The 8,988-nt window shown below is 49.4% G+C and overlaps 1 long non-coding RNA gene across 1 annotated transcript; it reads right to left on the bottom strand.

Moving 5' to 3' along the window:
• Positions 1–1,425: 1,425 nt before the first annotated feature.
• Positions 1,426–6,272, bottom strand: LOC125444722. Its single transcript, XR_007246243.1, has 2 exons — positions 6,190–6,272; positions 1,426–3,058 (listed from the first exon to the last, which is right to left on the bottom strand). It is a non-coding gene; the product is annotated as an uncharacterized LOC125444722 (long non-coding RNA).
• Positions 6,273–8,988: the final 2,716 nt, after the last annotated feature.

Below are 8,988 nucleotides of genomic sequence, written 5' to 3'. Positions count from 1 at the left end.
ACTGTTTGACATAAGGCTGGGCTACCTGGTCCAGTGCTGAGATATTAATAACTCTTGGGGGTAATGTCACCTCACAACATTTACCATGTTCACAGGGTGGTTTGCCATTGCTTTCTTCAGTCGTCTACACTGTACCCTATCAGGTAGCGCGCCTGACATCAAACGGGGCCATGGTTTCTGTAGTGATAATGTGCTTCCCTGACTCATGGTTCCTGCCACCTTTGTACTTTGTAACCTGTAGTATGTAGATTGTGCCCAAGCACCAATTGGGCAGTGGCGTAGGAGGTTAAGAGCTCGTGTATCTAATCTGGAGGAACCGGGTTTGATTCCCAGCTCTGCCGCCTGAGCTGTGGAGGCTTATCTGGGGAATTCAGATTAGCCTGTGCACTCCCACACACGCCAGCTGGGTGACCTTGGGCTAGTCACAGCTTCTTGGAGCTCTCTCAGCCCCACCCACCTCACAGGGTGTTTGTTGTGAGGGGGGAAGGGCAAGGAGATTGTAAGCCCCTTTGAGTCTCCTATAGGAGAGAAAGGGGGGATATAAATCCAAACTCTTCTACTCTTCTTCTGTCGGCTTGAGAACAACCAATTGTCACCTTCTTGCTTTGTAATGCTCTGCTTTGATGTTTCCGGGGACGGAAGGAAAGGGGGGCACCTTTGGGGTGTGAAACGGGTGCTAGAAGAGTCAGTTCTCAGAACTGGCTTCTTCTAGGGCTATGCTGATGCCTGACAATAAAGACTTCTGATCATAATCACTGAGTCCGATAAGAACATAAAAAGGAGCCTGCTGGATCAGACCAGAGTCCATCTAGTCCAGCACTCTGGTACTCGCAGTGGCCCACCAGGTGCCTTTGGGAGCTCACATGCAGGATGTGAAAGCAATGGCCTACTGCTGCTGCTCCTGAGCACCTGGTCTGCAAAGGCAATTTTGGTCCAGATCCAGGACTTGACATACCTTTCCTCACCTCATCCCCAAGCTGAGTACTTCTTTCACCAACCTTGGAAAGGTGGCCGAGCCAACCTTGAGCCGGCTACCTGAAGCCGACTTCCTCAGAATCAAATGTGTTAACGTAGGAATCATTTAATGGCTTCATCTCATCCCCACATGTCAAAACCTAAATTTCAAAAACCTCCCCTGCAAGTTTTTGAGCACACAGCACATTTCTGTGTTGCTGTGAGTGTATCTGCATTCGTTTCCAATTTGCGCATTAAGATCTGCTCCACCCCGTGAATTCCAAAAGGCAAATTTTCAAAAGCTTACTGAAATTTCAGACTGAAAATCTTTCCAAATCCAAATATTTGCTTCCAAAACCACACAGACTTGGAATGTATGCAGGGGTTTTTTTGTACCTTACAGCCCCTGGAAGTGTCCTCAATAACCCCACGCTGTGCAGAACACAAAACACACACAAAATTAAAAGAATGTAAAATAAAGTTTCCCTTTTATTTTAAACTGGGCAAATTCCAAACGCTTGTTAGTGCTGAGGGGGCTCTAATCAGGAACAAGGAGGCTGGTGGGGAGGAGGGTGTCTCTGGACGTCAACTGGACTCCCCTCTTCCTTCTGTTCTGGTCTCCCTGGGGGGTTCCAGCAGTGTCCTCCGATTCTTCTGGTCTACCCAATATGGGAGCACGGAGCAGGGCAGCGTCCTCCTCGGATGGTGGGACAACACACCCCATCGTTTTGTGACTTGCCACGAACTGACTCCCTCGATCTTTCCATTCATCCCTCCTTTCACTCATTTGCTCTGTCCCTCCCTTCATTCGTTTTCTGCATGCACACACTGGCCTTCCTATTCTTTTGCTGTATTTTTTTGACTCGCTAAACCTCTCGCCTGCTCTTTTCTAAAACGGGCTGTTGCTTGCTGCAAAAGAATCCCATAACACCTGAAAGACTGCCTTGTTGGTTGCTGCGTAAGGTTTGGTGGGCCAGAATCCGCTTTGTCGGATGCAGAGAGCGGATTCCCCACTCGTTCTTTTCTAAAACGGGTTCCTGTTTGCTGCGAAGGAATCCTGTTTGCTGCGAAGGAATCCTTACTCACTAAACCTCTCGCCTGCTCCTTTCTAAAACGGGCTGTTGCTTGCTGCAAAAGAATCCCGTAACACCTGAAAGACTGCCTTGTTCGTTGCTGCATAAGGTTTTATGGGCCAGAATCCGCTTTGTCGGACGCGGAGAGCGGATTCCCCACTCATTCTTTTCTAAAACGGGTTCCTGTTTGCTGCGAAGGAATCCTGTTTGCTGCGAAGGAATCCTTACTCTCAAACCTCTCGCCTGCTCTTTTCTAAAACGGGCTGTTGCTTGCTGCAAAAGAATCCTGTAACACCTGAAAGACTGCCTCGTTTGTTGCTGCGTAAGGTTTGGTGGGCCAGAATCCGCTTTGTCGGACGCGGAGAGCAGATTCCCCACTCCTTCTTTTCTAAAACGGGTTCCTGTTTGCTGCGAAGGAATCCTTACTCACTAAACCTCTCGCCTGCTCTTTTCTAAAATGGGCTGTTGCTTGCTGCAAAAGAATCCTGTAACATCTGAAAGACTGCCTCGTTTGTTGCTGCGTAAGGTTTTATGGGCCAGAATCCGCTTTGTCGGAGGCAGAGAGCCGATTCCTCCCTCGCTCATTCGTTCATCACCATTCACTCCTGTTGTCTCGCCCAGCTGTTCTCCGTTGTCCCAGCTCTCAATCATACCTCTTTTTTATGACACCTCTCTGGGACCCCCTCCTGTTTGTCTTTTCCCACTCCTCATTCTTGCCCCGTCCGTGTCCCTTATGCACCAGCGGTGAGACCTTTCCCAGCTCCTCTTCCTTTGCTTTCTTCCAGAGGCCAGGCAATTTAAGTGTGAAGAAGAGATGCTGGTAAGAGGGCAACGGGGCGTGGCAATCGGGGCGCTTCGTTTGCACTCTGATATAAAATTGGAGAGGGGGAATCTGCTCTGTGTTAGTCAGATGGTGTGGATGTGGGTAGGGGGGGTCTTCTGGGATGCATCTAGGGCTGGTGTCTGGTCCGGTAGGGGGGTTCCACTTCTTCGCTAGCACCGACGTAAGACGCTCGCATGCTGGGGGAATACTGTGGGACAACAGAGAAAGCAGTCGGGAGGTCGGCATCCAAACCGTATATCACAATAGCAATCGGAAGACAAGAATGGGATTCGACGGAGTGTTCGCGGAGGGAGGCGTCAGGCCCGCACGTGCAGCATAACGCACTTTCAATCCGCTTTCACAATTGTTTGCAAGCGGATTTTGCTCTTCCGCACAGTCAAATCCAGCTGCAAAGTGCGTCGAAACCGGATTATTCTGCATATGCAGAAGGGACCTCAGTTAAGTGGGGCTGGGAGGAAAGAGATGAGGGTACAGGAGGGTTGCCAACTTGGGGTGGGGAAATTACTAGAGATTTTTGGAGGTGTTGCTTGAGAAGAGTGGCATTCGGAGAGTGGGATATAATGCCACAGACACTACGCTCCAAAGCGGCCGTTTTCTCCAGCGGAGCTGATCTCTGTAGACCAGAGATCACTTGGAATGCTGGGAGGTCTCCAGGCCCCACCTGGAGGCTGGCAACCCCAAGATGCTCCCTGTGCATTTCCTGTACCCCGTTGTGGACATTCTGAACAGATACTCCCAATTTACTGTGGTTGATTGCTTGTTAGCATCATGCAAAGCCGCCCTGCCATTTCTCTACGTGCTCATCGCAGGGGAGTTTTAATAGTTGCTCACTTTAGTCTTCTGATTCCTAGGAACGGTCACCCAAAGTTCTCCTAACCATCCGGTCTCCTTTGCAGCTGACAACAGCAACTCTGAAGGATCCCTGTCCGACAAGGCCTGTACCATGTTCTCCCCCTCCCCAGTTTACGTCCTTCTATTTTGCACAAACCACAGAGCGTGAAATTCTGGCTGAACCAGTTAAATTGTGGCCACTTGCATTCCCTTTCCGAAGACTTAACAGCGCAGTTCCGGGGCCTCACCGAAATTACTCTCTCTCCTTTTGGAAATGCAACTCCTGGGACTGCTCAATCAAACATTTTCTAGGAACAAAACGCCACTTTGGCCCCTTCCGCACATGCAGAATAATGCACTTTTAATCCACTTTCAATGCACTTTGAAGCTGTGCGGAAGAGCAAAATCCACTTTCAAACAATTGTGAAGGTGGACTGAAAGTGCATTATTCCGCATGTGCGGAAGGGGCCTTTGAGCTGCCTCTACCCCTGCCAGTACTCATATTTCCCCCCCTCAGCTAGGCTATAAAACAGTTCAGTCGGAGTTGACTTTTTCTAGCAAGAAAACAGTGGGCAAAGAAAGGCTTAAAAAGTCCTTCCCTCGTTCGCTTTCCATGCTGCTCATTCGCTTGAGAAAACAATCCCGGAAGCTGCGCTAGCAGAAGAAGAAAAACCCCTATGATTTAGGAAGAAATTATAATGTGTAGCTGAGGTCTAATACACACTTCTTTGCTGTGACTCTGCACCTAAGGCAAGGTAACCTTCTAGTACAGTGGTTCTCAAACATTCCTAATGCCACGACCCTTTAATACAGTTCCTCATGTTGTGGTGACCCCCAGCCATAAAATTATTTGTGTCTCGGTTCCTAAGACCACCAGAAATATTTGTTTTCCGGTGGTCTTAGGCAACCCCTGTGAAAGGGTCGTTCAACCCCCAAAGGGGTCGCGACCAGTGGTGGGATCCAAAAATTTTAGTAACAGGTTCCCATGGTGGTGGGATTCAAACAGTGGCGTAGCGCCAATGGGGCTGGGCGGGGCACGACGGGGGCGTGGCCAGGCATTCCGGGGGCGGGGCATTAATAATTTCTCTGTTACTGTAAAAAACTCTTACTGTAAAAAAAAAGTTCCTAATTTCCAGCTGGTATCTTTCTGTCCATAATTTAAACTCATTATAGCAAGTCCTATCGTCTACTGCCAACAGAAACAACTACTTCTCCTCTAATTGACTGCCTGTCAAATACTTAATACTTTCAAATACTTAATTTTGTTTCTAGAAATCAAAAGAAGGATACTTTCCTTAAACAAGGAACTTTACCATATTTCGAAAACATGTTTTTAAAACAGCCCAGCAGGGAGAATTATCCCGTTTTCTACCTTCGCTAACCAGCCACATAGGAAACAACAGGATTTTTGGACCTAATGGAATTTCTAACGGAAGAGCAGACCCAATTAGTAACCCCCTCTCGGCACACATAAATAATTAGTAACCCACTCTCGGGAACTGGTGAGAACCTGCTGGATCCCACCTCTGGTCGAGACCCACAGGTTGAGAACCGCTGTTCTAGTGGAAATATGTTCCTTGCAACATGTTAGCTGCATAGTCGACCATCGAAGAAACAAGTTTTGACTCTTTTTTTAACCTTTGGGCCAGTGTGACTTCTTGTGTGAAAGGTAGATTTGGGGGTGAGGGATAAAAGACTGCAGCATCATTTCCGCAGTGGATGCGCTTTGCCTGTGCATCTGACACATGCATACTAAAAAGGATAATCTCAGCCCTAGCACACCACCGGGCAGGGTTCTTCTTAGGAAACTGCAGGGTAATAGTGTGAGCTTCCTCCATAGCCTTCCCCACAGTTGTCGAGATGTAGCTCCGTGGCAGAAGTAGCTGCGTGGACCACACTCCCACACCCGCGTCCCTGCACAATTCTTTCACACTATACAGGAACCTCCAAAGCAAGTTCATATCTACCAGCACCACAGAGGCGTATCTAGGGGAAATGTAGCCTGGTGCAAAATCTGAGTTTTCCCCTCCCCCCAGTGTGGGCAGCCACCCTCTCCCCACCATGACCAAACAACGCATTTTTGCACCAGGTCTTGAAGTCGTGTATGGACCCGGGGGGAAGGAGAATGGGTATGGGGAGCGATTTTCCACCCCTATGTTACTAAATGGCCACAGCCCGGGGACGTTTGACCCCATGTGACCCCCTGGGCGGTACGGCCCTGCAGCGCCGGCTTCGGAAGAAGAAAGCTTTTGCTGATACTTCTGCCCCTGCTAGGGCTTCTCTGTTCCTGCACAGAAGTCCTGGCATCAAAAACCGCCAATCTGAAACACGGGCCACGAATTGTGGTTCATCAGAGTCCTAACAAAACTCCATTTTCCCAGCCTTGGGCCCCCAAACCAGAGAGGGTTGTTGTGTACTCGAGTGCATCTGGTGTGTCCTGTCCAGCCTCGGTGTTACACGAGACGAGAATCCATGTTGCCAACTTACCGAAGGGGGTGGGGAATGACGGTCAATGAGGGGGACACTTTCAAATCGAGGACTGCCACTGAACGAAGCGCTTTGACTCCTGCAGGCGACATCGACAAAGAGGTTGATAACGCACCTTCCCCCTCACCAACCACCAGCTTCTCCCTCTGCCCCAGATCCGGTAGATCGACTGATCCCCAGATGCCACCAGAGATACTTGAAGGCTTCACTCTGGCAGCTATTCAGAGGCTGCCTCTGATGACGTGGCAGTTAATAAATTCCTTGGTTTGTTTTGATCACAAGATAGGATGCCAAAGCCCCTTCCACACATGCAGAATAATGCACTTTCAATCCACTTTCATAATTGTTTGCAAGTGGATTTTGCTATTCCGCACAGTCAAATCCAGCCGCAAAGTGCATTGAAAGTGGATTGAAAGTGCATTATTCTGCATGTGCGGAAGGGGCCTGAGTTTGAGTAGGTCCTAGTTCACAGGTGTCAAACTTGCGGCCCTCCAGATGTTATGGACTACAGTTCCCATCATCCATTGAAAGCATGATGTTGGCAGGGGATGATGGGAACTGTAGTCCATAACATCTGGAGGGGCGTGAGTTTGACACCTATGTCTAGTTGACATCTTAGGCTGTGGATCCTTTTGAAACTTGCCTCCAAGTTTACCTGGTGTGCCTATAGGAGGAACATGACTTTATCATACAAAAAGAATCCACACCCCAAGTTTGTCCACTGGGCCTAGGACAGATCTGGGTCCACCCCCTTCTTTTCCACGGGGATTTGGACCATTTCTCTGATCTCAATCTTTCAACAGAGGTCAGAGCAAGGGGGCAAGAACAGAAGCAAGATGTACAGGAGACGAGGGAGGAATATAAAGTTGACATTTTGGAGATTTCAGAAATTCAGCTGCAGGCGAGCGGAGGAAGCAGAACTGAGAATCTGCTCAATGTTAGAACGGACTGAGAGGGCCACGGTGTCATCTTCAGAACAGCATCGCCCAAATGTTCTGCAAATACCTTGCTGTGGGACAGGATGGGCTAGTGGTCGGAACGAGTCCTGGATCCATAGCACTAGGTAGGAAGAAAGGGTGGGATGGGAGCAGATACGAACCGGTTGATGAGTGACTGCAAGCAGGGACAGGGGAGCAAGACGTAGAATGGACAGACAGAGGCAGCTGATGAAAACACAAGGAAATCCTCTCCCGCTCCATGATAAATGGACCGCAAGCCTAAATGCATGTACACGTTCCTCAAGTTTTCAAGCAATCAGGCCGGTGCTGCCAGTTGCGCATTTGGAGCTCGGATCTCAGCTGGGGATTTGAATCGGAACCACAGTGCATGGGGAACAAGGACTCCGGCCCCTTCCGCACGTGCAGAATAGTGCACTTTCAATCCACTTTCAATGCACTTTGCAGCTGGATCCAGGGGCGTAACGAGGCAAACTGTAGCCCTGGGCAAAACCTGAGTTGGATGGGTGGCCACTCCACCGCGACCAATTTCTTTTTTGCACCAGGACATTGGTGCCTGCAGGAGGTACATTTTTAGACATATCAGCACCAAAAATTTCAGCGTATCATCAGGAGACTGTCCTTATGCTACCCCCCAGGTTTGGTGAGGCTTGGTTCAAAGAGTCCAAAGTTATGGACTCCAAAAGGGGGTGGAAACAATGGGGGATGGGGGCACCCCCTTGGGGAGTCCATAACTTTGGACTCCCTGAACCAAACCTCACCAAACTTGGGGGGTAGCATAAGGACAGTCTCCTGATGATACGCTGAAATTGTGGTGCCGCTAGCCTAAAAACTGCGCCCCCTGCAGGCCAAAAATGGAAAACCACTAAAATACCCAAATACGAACCCTGCATTTTGATGCCCCCCACAAGGTGGTGCCCTGGGCAGCTGCCCACCTTGCCCAATGGGCATTACACCCCTGGCTGGATCTGACTGTGCGGAAGAGCAAAATCCACTTGCAAACAATTGTGAAAGTGGATTGAAAGTGCATGATTCTGCATGTGCCAAAGGGCCTCAGTGAAGTCAAACCCATCGTCTACCCTCGGAAGAGGCTGCCCCGAACTGCTGAGCATGCCATTGGTTTTGTTTTGTGGGCCAGCGAGCTCAAATCATGGTAGTTTGGGAATGGCTGGTCCAAATAATAGCATTCTGCTTCCCCAAGTGAGTGGGGAAAGCACAGGCAGATTCATGTATTATGTAAGCTCCCAGGGAGCATCTGTGGGAAACATGTTCCATCTTTCAAAGCCAAGAACTCTGACATGTCTGGCATGAGGGATTTTGGTTTTTCTGCCTTCGCTCTTCCCAGCGTTGGGAACTCTTGGGCAGAGGGAGAAGCAAACAGAGTGGGAGGCATGATAGCATTTCTCCCACCTTTGGGAGAAGGGATGCCAAGAGAGTGCAGATGGTACCCCCACCCCTGTCTCCATATTGACAACCGCCCCCTCTATTACATCTCCACAAGACAGAAAGGGATCAGGCGTTTCTGAAATGAAAAAGAGTCACCGACATCTCTTGCAAAACAACTTGGTTTGGAAAGGCTCTGAGACACGACTGATGTGCCATTTTGTTTTAAGGTCCCTTCTCACAAGTTGGTAAAATTGGAGGAAGTAGCGGGAAAATTCCTAGTCCTTAAACGTATCCACGTTTGCTTTTCCTAGTCCTTCAAAGTCCCCCCCCCATCTCTGTGCCTCACCCACTGCTACCACACAACACACATCCAGCTCATCCTCACACACCTCCCACTCTGCCCTCCCTCACATCCAACCACCACTTACCCACTTCCTCACCCATATTCGCCACAGCT

This window comes from Sphaerodactylus townsendi, linkage group LG15 (assembly GCF_021028975.2).
Source record: "Sphaerodactylus townsendi isolate TG3544 linkage group LG15, MPM_Stown_v2.3, whole genome shotgun sequence".
NCBI classification, from domain to species: Eukaryota; Metazoa; Chordata; class Lepidosauria; order Squamata; family Sphaerodactylidae; genus Sphaerodactylus; species Sphaerodactylus townsendi.
This window is presented reverse-complemented; position numbering and strand designations above follow the sequence as displayed.